General features: G+C 46.2%; 1 long non-coding RNA gene across 1 annotated transcript; it reads left to right on the top strand.

Moving 5' to 3' along the window:
- The first annotated feature begins 2150 nt into the window (after window positions 1-2150).
- On the top strand, window positions 2151-13825 carry LOC112530495. The gene is made up of 3 exons (XR_003072127.3): window positions 2151-2197; window positions 10813-10914; window positions 12914-13825. It is a non-coding gene; the product is annotated as an uncharacterized LOC112530495 (long non-coding RNA).
- The last annotated feature ends 570 nt before the right edge of the window (window positions 13826-14395 follow it).

Below are 14395 nucleotides of genomic sequence, written 5' to 3'. Positions count from 1 at the left end.
GTGATGCGGAAGAAGAACGATTTTACATGGGGTCCTGAACAGCAGCAGGCTTTTGAGCAGATCAAACATGAGATAGCCTGTGCCGTGGCCCTGGGGCCAGTACGGACGGGACAGGATGTAAAGAACATCCTCTACACTGCTGCTGGAGAGAAAGGTCCCACCTGGAGCTTGTGGCAAAGAACCTCAGGGGAGACCTGAGGCCGACCCCTGGGATTCTGGAGTCGAGCATACAGGGGGTCTGAAGAGTGCTACACCCCAACTGAGAAGGAAATCTTAGCCGCGTATGAGGGGGTTAGGGCTGCTTCCGAAGTAGTCGGTACTGAGACGCTGCTCCTCCTGGCACCTCGACTGCCAGTGCTGAACTGGATGTTTAAAGGAAAGATTCCCTCCACCCATCATGCTACTGATGCCACTTGGAGCAAGTGGATTGCACTGATTACACAACGAGCTCGAATGGGGAACTTCAGTCGTCCAGGAATCTTAGAGGTGATCATGGACTGGCCTGAAGGTCAAAAGTTTGAAACATCACCAGGAGAAGAGGTATCACGTGCCAAAGAGGCCCCACCGTACAATGAACTACCAGGAAATGAAAAGAAATATGCCCTGTTCACAGATGGATCGTGTCGCATTGTTGGGAAGTATCGCAGATGGAAAGCTGCTGTGTGGAGCCCCGTGCGACAAGTTGCAGAGGCCACTGAAGGTAAAGGAGAATCAAGTCAGTTTGCAGAGGTCAAGGCTGTCCAACTAGCCTTAGATGTCACTGAACGGGAGGGGTGGCCAGTGCTTTATCTTTATACTGACTCATGGATGGTGGCGAATGCCTTATGGGGGTGGTTACAGCAGTGGGAGCAAAATAACTGGCAACGGAGAGGTAAACCTATTTGGTCTGCTGAACTGTGGAAAGACATTGCTGCCCGAATAAAGAATATGGTGGTAAAGGTGCGTCACGTAGATGCTCATGAGCCCAAGAGTCGGGCTACGGAAGAACAGAAAAATAACCATCAGGTAGATCAGGCTGCCAAAATTGAGGTGGTTCAAATAGACTTGGACTGGCAGAACAAGGGTGAATTATTTCTAGCTCGGTGGGCCCATGAGACCTCGGGCCATCAAGGGAGAGATGCAACATATAAGTGGGCTAGAGACCGAGGGGTGGACTTAACTATGGATGCTATTGCACAAGTTATTCATGACTGTGAAACATGCGCCATAATCAAACAAGCCAAGAGGATGAAACCTCTCTGGGAGGAAGGGCGATGGCAAAAGTATAAATATGGGGAGGCGTGGCAGATTGACTATATCACCTTGCCACGATCCTGCAGTGGTAAGCGTTATGTGCTCACCATGGTGGAAGCGACCACTGGGTGGCTTGAAACATATGCAGTACCCCATGCTAACGCCAGAAATACCATATTAGGTCTGGAGAAACAAGTTCTGTGGCGACATGGCACCCCAGAAAGAATTGAATCAGATAATGGGACTCATTTTAAAAATTCTCTAATAAATACTTGGGCCAAAGAGCATGGCATTGAATGGATTTATCATATTCCCTATCATGCACCAGCTTCTGGTAAGATTGAACGATACAATGGGTTGTTAAAAACTATGCTGAAAGCAATGGGTGGTGGAACATTTAAGCACTGGGAGAAGCATCTGGCAGAAGCCACCTGGTTGGTCAACACCAGGGGATCTATCAGTCGTGATGGTCCTACCCATTCCAGCTCCCTACATACTGTAGAGGGAGATAAGGTCCGTGTAGTACATGTAAAGAACATGTTGGGAAAAGCAGTTTGGGTCCTTCCAGCCTCTGGAAAGGGCAGACCTCTCCGTGGAACTGTTTTTGCCCAGGGACCTGGCTCCACTTGGTGGGTGATGCAGAAAGATGGGGATGTTCAATGTGTACCACAAGGGAATTTGATGTTGGGGGAGTGCAGTCAGTAGTTCTATGTATATGTATTAAGCATGATATAATGATGTAGAATAAGGGGTGGAATGTCATGGTTTTGTAACTTCGCTATTGGTATTCCACATCATAACATCATGGACAAGAGAAGAACTACGTATCCCAGAGGACCTCACGGTCAGAGAAGGAAGACACATCACGGAAGATACGTCATCTGGTTGCGCGCGGTGCTTCTTCACTTTCGCTTGCTGCCGGGAGAGGAGTGGGTGTGCTTTCCAAGCCGGGCGCCTTCATCAAGTAAGGCTTTCGGTTTCAGAAACTCTCTCACTCTCTCTCTCTCTCCCTCTCTATCGCTCTTTCGCTCTCTCTCCCTCATTTCATTTGGTTTATTATACTTACTCCCAATTAGATTGTATTGTATCGTGTCATCTTGCATCCCAACATCATAGTTAGTAAAATAAGTCCTCCTTCTCAGATTGTTGCCACCACTTCGTTTTTTTCTCGGGAAGTCAGGGGGGAGGGGGGCCCACAAGCCTACTGCCCCCCTGTCACGGGCACAGATCTATCTAGGTAACTCCGTGACAAAACCCCAGCTCACAACCCCAGCAGAAATGCCAGACTCCTATGTTCCACTGTAATTCCTGGACAGCATTACAGGTTAAGCTTCTAACAACAAATACAGGGTTGCAATTATTTTCAGGGTGTAACAAGCATCCAGTTCCTCTCAGATCACACACTAGCACCACTCACACCTTGGATCCAGTATTTAACATTCATACTATATAGCAGCCGCTTATAAAGTATCTGTTGCTGGGTAATGGAATCTGCCTACTTGCCCAGGGCACGGGAACACCGAATTCCCAGGACAAGAGCTATAACCAGTGTCCCCAGCAACAATAGCACTTATATTATAAATGGAATTCTACAAACTGACGTGCGGAAATAAACTGTATAACCCAAGCAGGTTATAAAGCAAGTATGATTTATTCAATGATTGTGCAATCAATTGGGTGCAAGGGGGATCGCTCCACCAAACCTGCACACAAGCCAGAAAAAGCACTACAAATTTATAAGCCAAAGCCATACATATTCAGCAAAATGCTTGGAACTCATTTATGTATCCATTGTTCTTCCAGAAAATCATTTACATACTACCCCTCCCCTGGCGCATGCATTGTCTGTAATAGGGGTCTCCCTCTGGTGGTCTTGGGGATGAAGTCAGAAGTCTTCCTCGCGAAGGCTCCACATCTTCCTCGGTCTGACCTCTTTACGGTGCATTGAAACCGGTCACAGTCATTTATCTTGTATTGTTCCTTTCTTTGTGTTTGCACAGCTGACCATGAAATGTTGAGATGTCGTTCTCCTTCCCTAGTTTCTAAAGCTAGCTTATTTACCCCTGTATGTTCAAACCCTACACCCACCTGAGCTCCTGATCTCAAAACAATATTTTTATAACGGAAATTCTTAACAATTAAAAAGATGACAACAATGACAAACACAGTTCCTATCACGAAAAGAAAGAGAATCAGTTTGGGCACTTGCCCACCCTGCTTGACCAGTCACTTTAAACACTTCAATTACAGTTTCTAGTTGTCTCCCTCACAGAAGAACGAAACCACGGATCTGACACACTTTTGTAGCTACGATCTTTCCAAAGTATTACACAGCTTACATTCCCAAGCACGCTATGGCCTCACTCTCGGGATACCTGGCGTGCTTTACCTGTGGGGTTCTCGGGATTCTTGAGATACCCCCCTATGTGGGACCCCCCTCCTGAGGGGTGTACTCCCACACCGATCGCGATCACCCAACCTATACCTGTGGATCCACACGCAGGGGGAGCACCCTCGCTCCTTCAGCCCCGCGTAGGACGTCTCCGCACGTCTTATGGGCCCCTGTAGCTGTAACGTACCTGGTCCGCGCCAGAGCTCTTTCCCTGCCCCGCAGTGGATGGGTCGGCATGGGGAGTCTTCTCTGAAAAAAATTGTTTTTGGGGCGTGCCAGAAGCGTCCCCTGGTCTGACCAGCCCTGCAGTCCAGCAAAGACTTTTCCTGCCTGGCTTGCCAAAACTGACTTCAGGAACAAACTCTATAACCATGAAGTAGTTGTAGAGCAGGTGCGTTTTATTCGGCTGGCCGGGTGCACGGGGGATAACTCCTTCCTAGCCTGCACACCAAAAGCAGGTGAACATCCCCATTTATAGAGGGAATATATGCATATTTATGGTACAGGGAGTGGTTATTACAATTAATTCTAGTACAATATTTCACACTTATTCTACACCCCAAACTCCACCCCTAACTAATGGCCCGATATCATTCCCAATGTTCGTGCCCAACTAGTCTTAACAACATAACAGATTAGCCTTTTATTCACTTTCAACGTGGTTTTTAACTTGTTTAATCGCAACACGTGTCACAGTTATGAATAACCTGTGCAATAGCATCCATAGGTATCTACACCCCTCAGTCTCTAGCCCACTTATATGTTACATCCCTTCCTTGATGGCCTGAGGTCTCATGGGCCCACTGAGCTAGAAATAATTCACCCTTGTTCTGCCAGTCCAAGTCTATTTGAGCCACCTCAATTTTGGCAGCCTGATCTACCTGATGGTTATTTTTCTGTTCTTCAGTAGCCGGATTCTTGGACACAGGAGCATCTACATGACGCACCTTTACAATCATATTCCTAATTCGGGCAGCAATGTCTTTCCACAGTTCAGCAGACCAAATAGGTTTACCCCTCCTTTGCCAGTTATTTTGCTCCCACTGCTGTAACCACCCCCATAAGGCATTCGCCACCATCCATGAGTCAGTATAAAGATAAAGCACTGGCCACCCCTTCCATTCAGCAACATCTAAGGCCAGTTGGACAGCCTTTACCTCTGCAAATTGGCTTGATTCTCCTCTTCCTTTGGTGGCCTCTGCAACTCGTGTGGGGCTCCATACAGCAGCTTTCCATCTGCGATGCTTCCCCACAATACGACACGATCCATCTGTGAACAGGGCAAATTACTTTTCATTTTCTGGTAGTTCATTGTATGGTGGGGCTTCTTTAGCACGTGATACCTCCTCTCCTGGTGACATTCCAAACTTTTTACCTTCAGGCCAGTCCATGATCACCTCTAAGATTCCCGGATGACTGAGGTTCCCCATCCGAGCCCGTTGCGTAATCAGCTCAATCCACTTACTCCAAGTGGTCTCAGTAGCATGATGGGTGGAGGGAATCTTTCCTTTAAACATCCAGTTCAGCACTGGCAGTCAAGGTGCTAGAAGGAACTGCGTTTCAGTGCCGATTACTTCAGAAGCAGCTCTAACTCCCTCATACGGGGGGTTATGATCTCCTTTTCACTTGGAGTGTAGCAGTCTTCAGACCCCCTGTATGCTCAATTCCAGAATTCCAGGAGTCAGCCTCGGGTCTCTCCTGAGGCTCTTAGCCACAAACTCCAGGTGGGACCTTTCTCTCCAGCAGCAGTGTATAGAGGATGTTCTTTACATCCTGTCCCGTCCGTACTGGCCCCAGGGCCACGGCACAGGCTATCTCATGTTTGATCTGCTCAAAAGCCTGCTGCTGTTCAGGACCCCATGTAAAATCATTCTTCTTTCGCATCACCTGATACAGGGGGTTTACAATAAGGCTACAGTTTGGAACATGCATCCTCCAAAAGCCCACTACACCCAGAAAAGATTGTGTCTCTTTCTTATTAATGGGTGGAGACATGGCAGTGATTTTGTCAATCACATCTGATGGGATGTGACGGCGCCCATCTTGCCACTTTATACCTAGGAACTGAATCTCCTGGGCAGGTCTTTTCACTTTGCTTCGCTTAATAGCAAAACCAGCTTGCAGGAGAATTTGGATTATTTGCTCTCCTTTCTCAAAAACATCCTCTGCTGTATCGCCCCACACAACAATATCATCAATGTATTGCAGATGCTCAGGAGCACTGCCCTGTTCCAATACAGTTTGGATTAACCCATGGCAAATGGTTGGGCTGTGTTTCCACCCCTGGGGCAAACAGTTCCAGGTATACTGAACACCCCTACAGGTAAAAGCAAACTGTGGCCTTTATTTTGCGGCCAAAGATATGGAAAAGAAGGCATTAGCAATGTCAGTGGTGGCATACCACTTGGCTGCTTTTGACTCCAGTTCATACTGAAGTTCTGACATATCTGGTACAGCAGCATTCAGTGGGGGTGTGATTTCATTCAGGCTACCGTAGCCAAGCATCAGCCTCCACTCTCCACTGCCTTTGTGCACTGGCCATATGGGGCTGTTATAAGGTGAGTGGGTTCTGCTGATCACTCCTTGACTCTCTAGTTGATGAATCAACTTATGAATGGGGAATCAAGGAATCCCTGTTGCTACGGTACTGCCATCTGTGTACCGTTTTCTTGACAGTCGGAACCTGTTGCTGTTTTACTTGATACTACCCCACAAAAGATGGATCTTCTGACAGGCCAGGCAAAACAGACAGCTGCTTAATGTTGTCTGTGTTTACAGCAACTATTCCAGTGGCCCATCGAAACCTCTTGGGATCCTCGAAATATCCTCTTCTGAGCTAATCCATACCAAGTATGCATGGAGCCCTTGGGACAGTCACTATAGGGTGCTTTTGCCAGTCTTTACCAGTGAGGCTTATTTCGGCCTCCAACACACTCAGTTCCTGAGAGCCCTCAGTCACTCCAGAAATATGAATTGATTCTGTCCCTTTATGTCTTGAGGGTATTAGAGCGCATTGTGAATTACTGAAAATAAGTTAGTTTAAAAGTTATGTGATTTCATGGGGTGCTAAACTGGCAGCTACAGATCTGACCTTGCTAAGCCAGGTTCTTGCTGCCAATTACAGATGCTTTTCTACAGACTTAGAGAATTAGTGCAGACAGCGGGTCTCCTGTTTTTCCAAATGGCTTTGTTTGCTATCCTATCTCTGCAGTGTGAGACAGCCGGCTACGACAGTAAACCACAAATTAACTAAGAAGCAGTGGATTGGTGGACAGAGTTGTAGCTTATAAGACCGCCAACCAAAGCTTGTCAAGCGTTCTCCAACTTGACCCTGGTCAAAGTGTACACAGTAAGGAAGGCAGTGGTCTTCATCAGAAAGACCACCAGATGACTATCGGGAGATACCACGCATGCGTAAAAGAACTGAGGCTTGGGTGGGGGGGAATGTCAGACGTCAGTCATTCTGGGGACTCACAGTAATTACCCAACCTTTTCTTGCACACCTAATGCATATGTAAGCAGCTGCTTCTTTAAGTATGCACCTTTCTTGACCTCTGGTATGCAGGCTTGGAGGGATTACCCCCCTGCATCCAGCATGTACAGAGAGCTGATTAAACATACCTCCTTATGACTACTACTCGGTGGGTATGGAGTTTGATTCCGCACGTCGATTTGGAGAGCCAGGCAGGATACTCTTTGCTGGGCTGTGGGGCTGTTTGGCCCAGGGGACTCTTCTGGTGCACCCAGAGATAATTGGAGAAGACTCTCTGGGACGATACATCCACCAAGGAGCAGAGAAAGATCCCTGGCTGCAGACCAGGTATGTTGGGAGCACGGAACCCCTAAGTCATGAGTAGACATCCTACGTGGGGTATGAAGGAGAGTATGCTCCCAGCTGAGGAACGTGCGTACACACATAAGGTTGCTGGCTAGGGTGGGAAGGCTCCTTGGATGAGCTCCCACTAGGGCCCATAGGTTAAAGGGAACCTACGGGAACCGATCGATCGGTAATTTGGACTCTCGTGAGACAACGTGAGCTCTGGTTGTTCATCTCATCGGCCACAACTCTGTTCACCAGTCCGTTGCTTCTTGGTTAATTTGTGGTTTGCCGTTTTAGTTTTCCACCTCACATTCCAGAGATAGGATAGTTAATGATGTTAATGGAAAAGCAGGAGACCCACTGTCTGCACTAATTGTCTAAGTCTGTTGAGAAGCATCTGTTACCAGCAGCAAGAACCTGGCTTAGCAAGGTCAAACCTGCAGCTGCCGATTCAGCACCTCATGAAGGCACAGAACTTTTAACCTAACTTACTTTCCTTAGTTCAGTATGAGGCCACCCCAAGATCCAAAGGTTTTAGCACTGGAAAAGGAAAAGAAAAGTGGAAGAAACAGTGATATGAAAAACTGTTGTTCTTCATGTAGTATAGGGTAGCGATGCACCCGGCCAGATAAGATCAGGGATCATACGGAGTTGCCTGAACATTTTCAGGCCCCAAGAATAATGGGGGGACAGAATAAATTATCAGATCAGGAGGAATCCTTCCTGACCCCTTCACCCCCTCAGAGCCCGATAGCTTCTAGATCACGGAAACAGACAGGGGTAATAAAAGCTCCACTGAGGGAGGCAGTAGGACCTGATGGGACGCCGGTCCTCATTAAAGTACCATTCTCCTCTTTTGATTTAGAAACCTGGAAAGGGGTTGCCAAGGGCTACCAGAGTGACCCTATTGAAGTAACAAGGCATTTCCAATTTTTGGTTAAGCATCATAACTCTGACTGGAGTGATATCCATCTCCTGTTGGACCATATGAGTGAAACAGAAAAACAACTAGTTATAAAGACAGCTCTAGATCTAGCAGTAGATGCCTTGAAGACAATTGGTTGCCACTCTTTTCTGCATCACCCATGTGGACCCAGGTCCCTGGGCAAAAACAGTTCCATGGAGCGTTATGCTGGCTCATATTCAGCCGACTGTCCATCAGTACACCAAGGTCCCTTTCCATCAGGCAGCTTTCCAGCCACACCTCCCCAAGCCTGTAGGGTTGCCTGGGGTTGTTGTGACCAATATGCAGGACCTGACACTTGGCCCTATTGAAACCCATTCAATTTACCCTGAACCATCGATCTAGTCTATCCAGGTCCCTCTGTATTGCCCTTCTCCCCTCAGACAGATCAACACTCCCTCGCAACTCGGTGTCGTCTGCAAACTTACTGAAGGTGCACTCAATCCCCTCATCAAGATCGTTAATAAAGATGTTAAATAGAAGCAGCCCCAGTACCAAGCCCTGGGGGACACCACTCATGACTGGTCACCAACTGTATTTAACTCCACTGACCACAACTCTTTGGGCCCAGCCATGCAGCCAGTTTTTCACTCAGCAGAGCGTATGCCAATCCGAACCGTGGGCAGCCAGCTTCTCCATGAGAATGTTGTGGGGGACAGTGTCAAAGGCTTTACTAAAGTCCAGGTAGACCACATCAGCAGCCTTACTTTCATCCACTAAGCAGGTCCCCTAATCATAGAATGAAATAAAGTTTGTCAAACAGGATCTACCATACATAAACATATGCTGAATGTGACTGATCCCCTGGTTGACCTTTAACTGGTCCATGATGGCTCCCGAGATTATTCGTTCCATAACCTTCTCTGGCACCGAGGTGAGACTGATAGGTCTGTAGCTACCAGGATCATCTTTCCGGCCCTTTTTTAAGATGGGCATCACATTTGCCCGTCTCCGGTTCACCATTTCATTACGGATTATGCAGGGCCTATTCTGTTCCCCACCCCTATCTACCAGTGCAAGGAGCTGTGTGCCCAGGGAGTAAATAGTCTTACTATTGAAGACTGAGGCAAAGAAGGCATTAAGTACCTCAGCCTTGTCCTGATCCTTGGTCACTGTGTTGCCCTCGACATCCAACAATGGATGGAGATTCTCCCTAGCCCTCCTCTTGCTGTTGATTTATTTATAGAAATATTTATTGCTGTCCTTCACCTTAGTGGCCAAGTTCAGTTCTAGCTGGGCTTTGGCTTTTCTAATTTTCCCCCTTCACAGCTTCACTATGTACCTGTAATCATCATAAGTAGCTTGCCCACTCTTCCAGCAACCATAAACTTTCCTTTTGCTCAAGTTCCAGCCTAAGGTCTTTGTTCAGCCAGTCTGGCCTCCTTTCCCGCTGGCTCGTCTTCCGTGATGGTCAGCTCTTGCACCTTTAAAATAACTTCCTTAAAGTGTTCCCAGCCTTCCTGGGCTCCCACGTTCTCCAAAACTACCTTCCAAGGGACCCTCTCAACCATGGTCCTAAAGAGGCCAAAGTCTGCCCTCCAGAAGTCCAAGGTGGTAGTTCTGCTGGCTCCCCTCTGTGGTTCAACAAGGATCAAAAAATCTAGCATCTCATGATCACTATGCCCCAGACAGACTCCAACCTTTACATCCCCCACAAGACGCGTGATTTCTGTGTGCTAACCAATTATAAGTTGCCGTGTGTACCCTGTATTTCTGTATAAGTATGAGCTGATTCGGGAAATAAATCGGAGTTTCCACCATTACTTCTGTGAAGACGCATGGATTCATTCAGGCCGCCTTCCTTGAACTATAGATCTATAATTATGGGCTGTTGGTAAAACCTTTACATGAATTACTGAAAAATAATCCATCTAGGTTGACATGGACTGGAGAGGCAAAGAGGGCATTTGAAGAAATGAAGAAGGAACTAATGAGTGCTCCAGCCCTAGGTCTTCCAGATATTACAAAACTGTTTTGGCTATTCTCTCATGAGAAACAAGGTATAGCCTTGGGTGTTCGTGCTCACCAACTGGGACCGTATAAAAGGGCAGTTGCCTACTTTTCCAAGCAATTGGATGAAGTGAGCAGAGGTTGGCCAGGGTGCCTACAGGCGGTGGCGACAGTTGTTCTTAATATCCAGGAAGCTCATAAATTTACTTTGGGACAAAAAATGACTGTGTTGGTATCCCACTCGGTGTCCGCAGCTCTGGAACAGAAGGGAGGCCATTGGCTTTCTCCTTCCAGATTTCTTAAATATCAGGCCACACTGGCAGAATAAGAGGATGTTAACATAGTAATTACTAACACTGTGTACCCAGCATCTTTCCTTAGTAGAGCCACCTCCAAGCCAGCAGTGCACGACTGTTTGGAAATGATGGAGACTGTCTATGTGATTTGACATAGGAACCATTGGATGATGCTGAGGATTCTTGGTTCACCAACGGAAGCAGTTTTGTGAGACAAGAAAACCGTAAGGCGGGATATGCAGTAACCACCACTGACAAGGTAATTGAAGCAAAACCATTACCTGTGGGGACTTCCACTCAGAAGGCTGAAATAATTGCCTTGACAAGAGCCTTAGAGTTGGCAAAAGGAAAGAGGATAAACATGTGAACAGATTCTAAATATGCATTTGGGGTGGTGAAATGTGAGAACAGGACCCTGCAGTTATAGAGAGAAGGGCCTCACAGCAAGAAAAGGGGAAGTAGCTTCACAAAGTAGAAATAAGGGGCAAATAGATATAGTTTATGTAGAGAGTGTTAGAAAACAAGGGATTCCAAGCACTTTCACAGACACTAGGTCCAGAATAACAAGGAGGATGAAGGCCATAAAGATAAGGGCTGGAGAGCAGCTTGAAAACATTTGGCAGGGAGGTGATTAGATGTCTATAGGGCAAGTTGAAACCAGTTTGGGGGATGCCCCCCCCTTCAGGGTCAGAAGTTTGCAGCAAGGAAGACTACGAGCCTTTGCGAGGAAGACTATGAGCCTTCATCATCACGACCTACTACGCATGCACAAGGGGGGGAGGGACTGCATGCTAATGGGCTCTCAGGAATGTAATGAATATGTATCCAAATTCCTGTCAACTACTGATTATGTATTAGTTTCACCTATATCTATAGCACGATTTCTTCGGACGGTGTGCAAGTTAGGTGGAGTGATCCCCCTTGCATCAGGGTGTACACGCATCACCAATAAACACATACCTGCTCTATATCCTTACTGGCTATGGGGTCTGATTTCCACACATCAGTGGTACATGCCCATGGTGCCATCTGGAGAGAGCAAGGATTGCTTACAACACAAGGAAAACAAATTAAGCATGCCAAAGAAATTCTGCATCTGCTGGAAGCTGTAAATCTACCAAAAAAGTGTGACCATTATACATTCTAGAGGACACTGTAAAGGTAACGCTGTACAGGAAATTGGAAATAAGATGGAGGATCAGGCGGCAAAACGGGAAGCTGAAGGAAAAGAAATTGGTGTACTAACTTTAATTCCAGATGGTAAACTCCAAATTTCTGAACTTGAGTTAGAATCTGTAAAGTATTCTAGAGAGAATAAGAATTTAATTAACAATTTGGAAGGGAAGGAGCAAACCAATGGATGGGCATATACATCTGATGGACATGTTGTTGTGCCCTTTAGTACCTTATGGAAACTGGTTCTAAGGGAACATAATAAAACACACTGGGGAGCAGATGCCTTTTATAAGTATCTGAACAAGGTAATTGCCAGTTGCAATTTGCATACCACAGTGAAACAGGTTACTCAACAGTGTGAAATTTGTTTGAAGAACAATCCTAATAATAGGAGTAAAGTACAAGTGGGGTCTATAGGGAAAGGGAACATTCCAGGACAAAAATGGCAAATAGATTTCTCAGAACTCGCTAGAAAAGGGGGATATCAGTTCGAATTGGTACTAACAGAAACTTTTCAGGTTGGCCAGAAGCCTTTTCTTGTAGAACAAATAAGGCAAGAGAAGTTACACGGGTATTATTAAATGAAATAATATCCCGATTTGGTGTACCCACTGTGATATCATCAGACAGGGGTACTCATTTCTGTGAGCAAGTAGCACAGCAGGTCAGCAAGATATTGGGAACTGATTGGCAATTTCACACACCTTGTAGACCACAAGCAAGTAGACAGGTAGAAAAGATGAATCATTTGATAAAACAGCAAATAGAAAAATTTGTCAGGAAGCTAAATTATTCTGGTATCAAGCCCTCCCCATTGCCTTGATGAGAATTAGAGTAAAACCAAGATCTAAAGAGAGTTTGAGTCCTTTTGAAATTCTATACAGTAGACCCTACCAATTTTAGTTCAAAGGAGAATATTTGAATCAATTGGGCAAAAGTTATTTGCAGAAGTATATAATTGCATTGGGAAATCAGTTAAGCAAAACTGAGAAGGCAGTTTTGGGAGCCAGAGAGCCAGAGCTTAGATCATCCAGTTCACCCCTTTAAACCAGGAGACTGGTTGTACATTAAAGCTTTTTCAGGTCAGCCACTGGAGGAGAAGTGGAATGGACTGTTCCAAGTGCTGCTGATGACTTTTACTGCAGTCAAGATCACGGAACAACCAAACTGGATTCACTGTTCAAGTGTGAAGAAGTCACCAGGAGAGCAATGGACATCAGAATCCATGGGACCAACAGTTCTGAAGTTTACTTGATGTTTGTGACTGCACTTGTGATAAGTATATTGAATTGTGTCGCTGCCATTGCCCCAGGCCAATTGTACACATTACCCAAGGACAAAGTGGCACAGACTTCCTCAACACCACTCCAGATGGAGTGAACTGTACTTGGTATAGAGGGAACCCACCTAATGGTACATACGGGGCAAGTGGTTTGTGTCATGTGGCTTGACAGCCAAGATTATGGCGAAAGGGGACGAGAATGTTACATGCTGTGTATACAAGGATTGGGTATCCCTCCGTGTGTAAAGGTTAAGAATGCTACAGGTGTAGAACTGACAAATGGAATCTATGAATTAGGAGCAAATTCCTCATGGGAGACATTAACATGTATGGGACACTCAGTAGGAGAGGTAAACACAATCGCAATACTGAGAAACACATCGTGAGAACTGAACAGAATCATAGAATCATAGAATTGCTCAGGTTGGAAAAGACCTTAAAGATCATCAAGTCCAACCGCAACCTAACCATATTACCTGAACTCAAACAACTCGATGCTAAATCATGTCCCTGAGCACCACATCCAAACAGTTTTTAAATACATCCAGGGTGCTTCCTTCTGCAACTATGATGTTAGCCACCTGTGTTAGCCCTCTTGCACACACTGACCAATTACCTGATCAGGGCCAAATGACTGCAGAAACACACCAATATGATGAGCAGTAAAATGGCATCTATTCACTACTAAGCACAGCTTATATACCTTTACTTGAGCTATTGTGCCCTGTCCTGATTCGTCCGTACTGGATCTTAGCCCCTTACCACAATTCCTTATTTGGCTCCTATTGTCTCCTCATTCCTTTGCCTTCTTATCTTGTTTACTTCGTTAGCAAGGACAGTCTGTCTGAGCACAACAGCACCCTTTCACTGTGCTTAGGGAGAGGCCTATCCTGTACAGCACGTATCCCCGTCAAGTGCCTACTACAACACCAGGGATGGTGACTCAACCACCTTCTTGGGGAGCCTATGTCAAGTGCCTACTACAACACCAGGGATGGTGACTCAACCACCTTCTTGGGGAGCCTATTCCAGTGCTTAACAACCCATTCTGTAAAGAAGTTTTTCTGATATTCAAACAACTCCCCCCCCACCCCTGGCACAACTTGAGGCCATTTCCCCTTGTCCTGTCACCTGTCACCAGTGAGAAGAGATCAACCCCAGTCTCACTGGAGTCACCTTTCAGGTATTTGAAGAGAGCAATAAGGTCTCCCCTCAGCCTCCTCTTCCCCAGACTAAACAGCCCCAGTTCCTTTAGTCGCTTCTCGTGACTTGCGGAATCAAA

Source organism: Gallus gallus, chromosome W (assembly GCF_016699485.2).
Source record: "Gallus gallus isolate bGalGal1 chromosome W, bGalGal1.mat.broiler.GRCg7b, whole genome shotgun sequence".
Lineage (NCBI taxonomy): Eukaryota > Metazoa > Chordata > Aves > Galliformes > Phasianidae > Gallus > Gallus gallus.
This window is presented reverse-complemented; position numbering and strand designations above follow the sequence as displayed.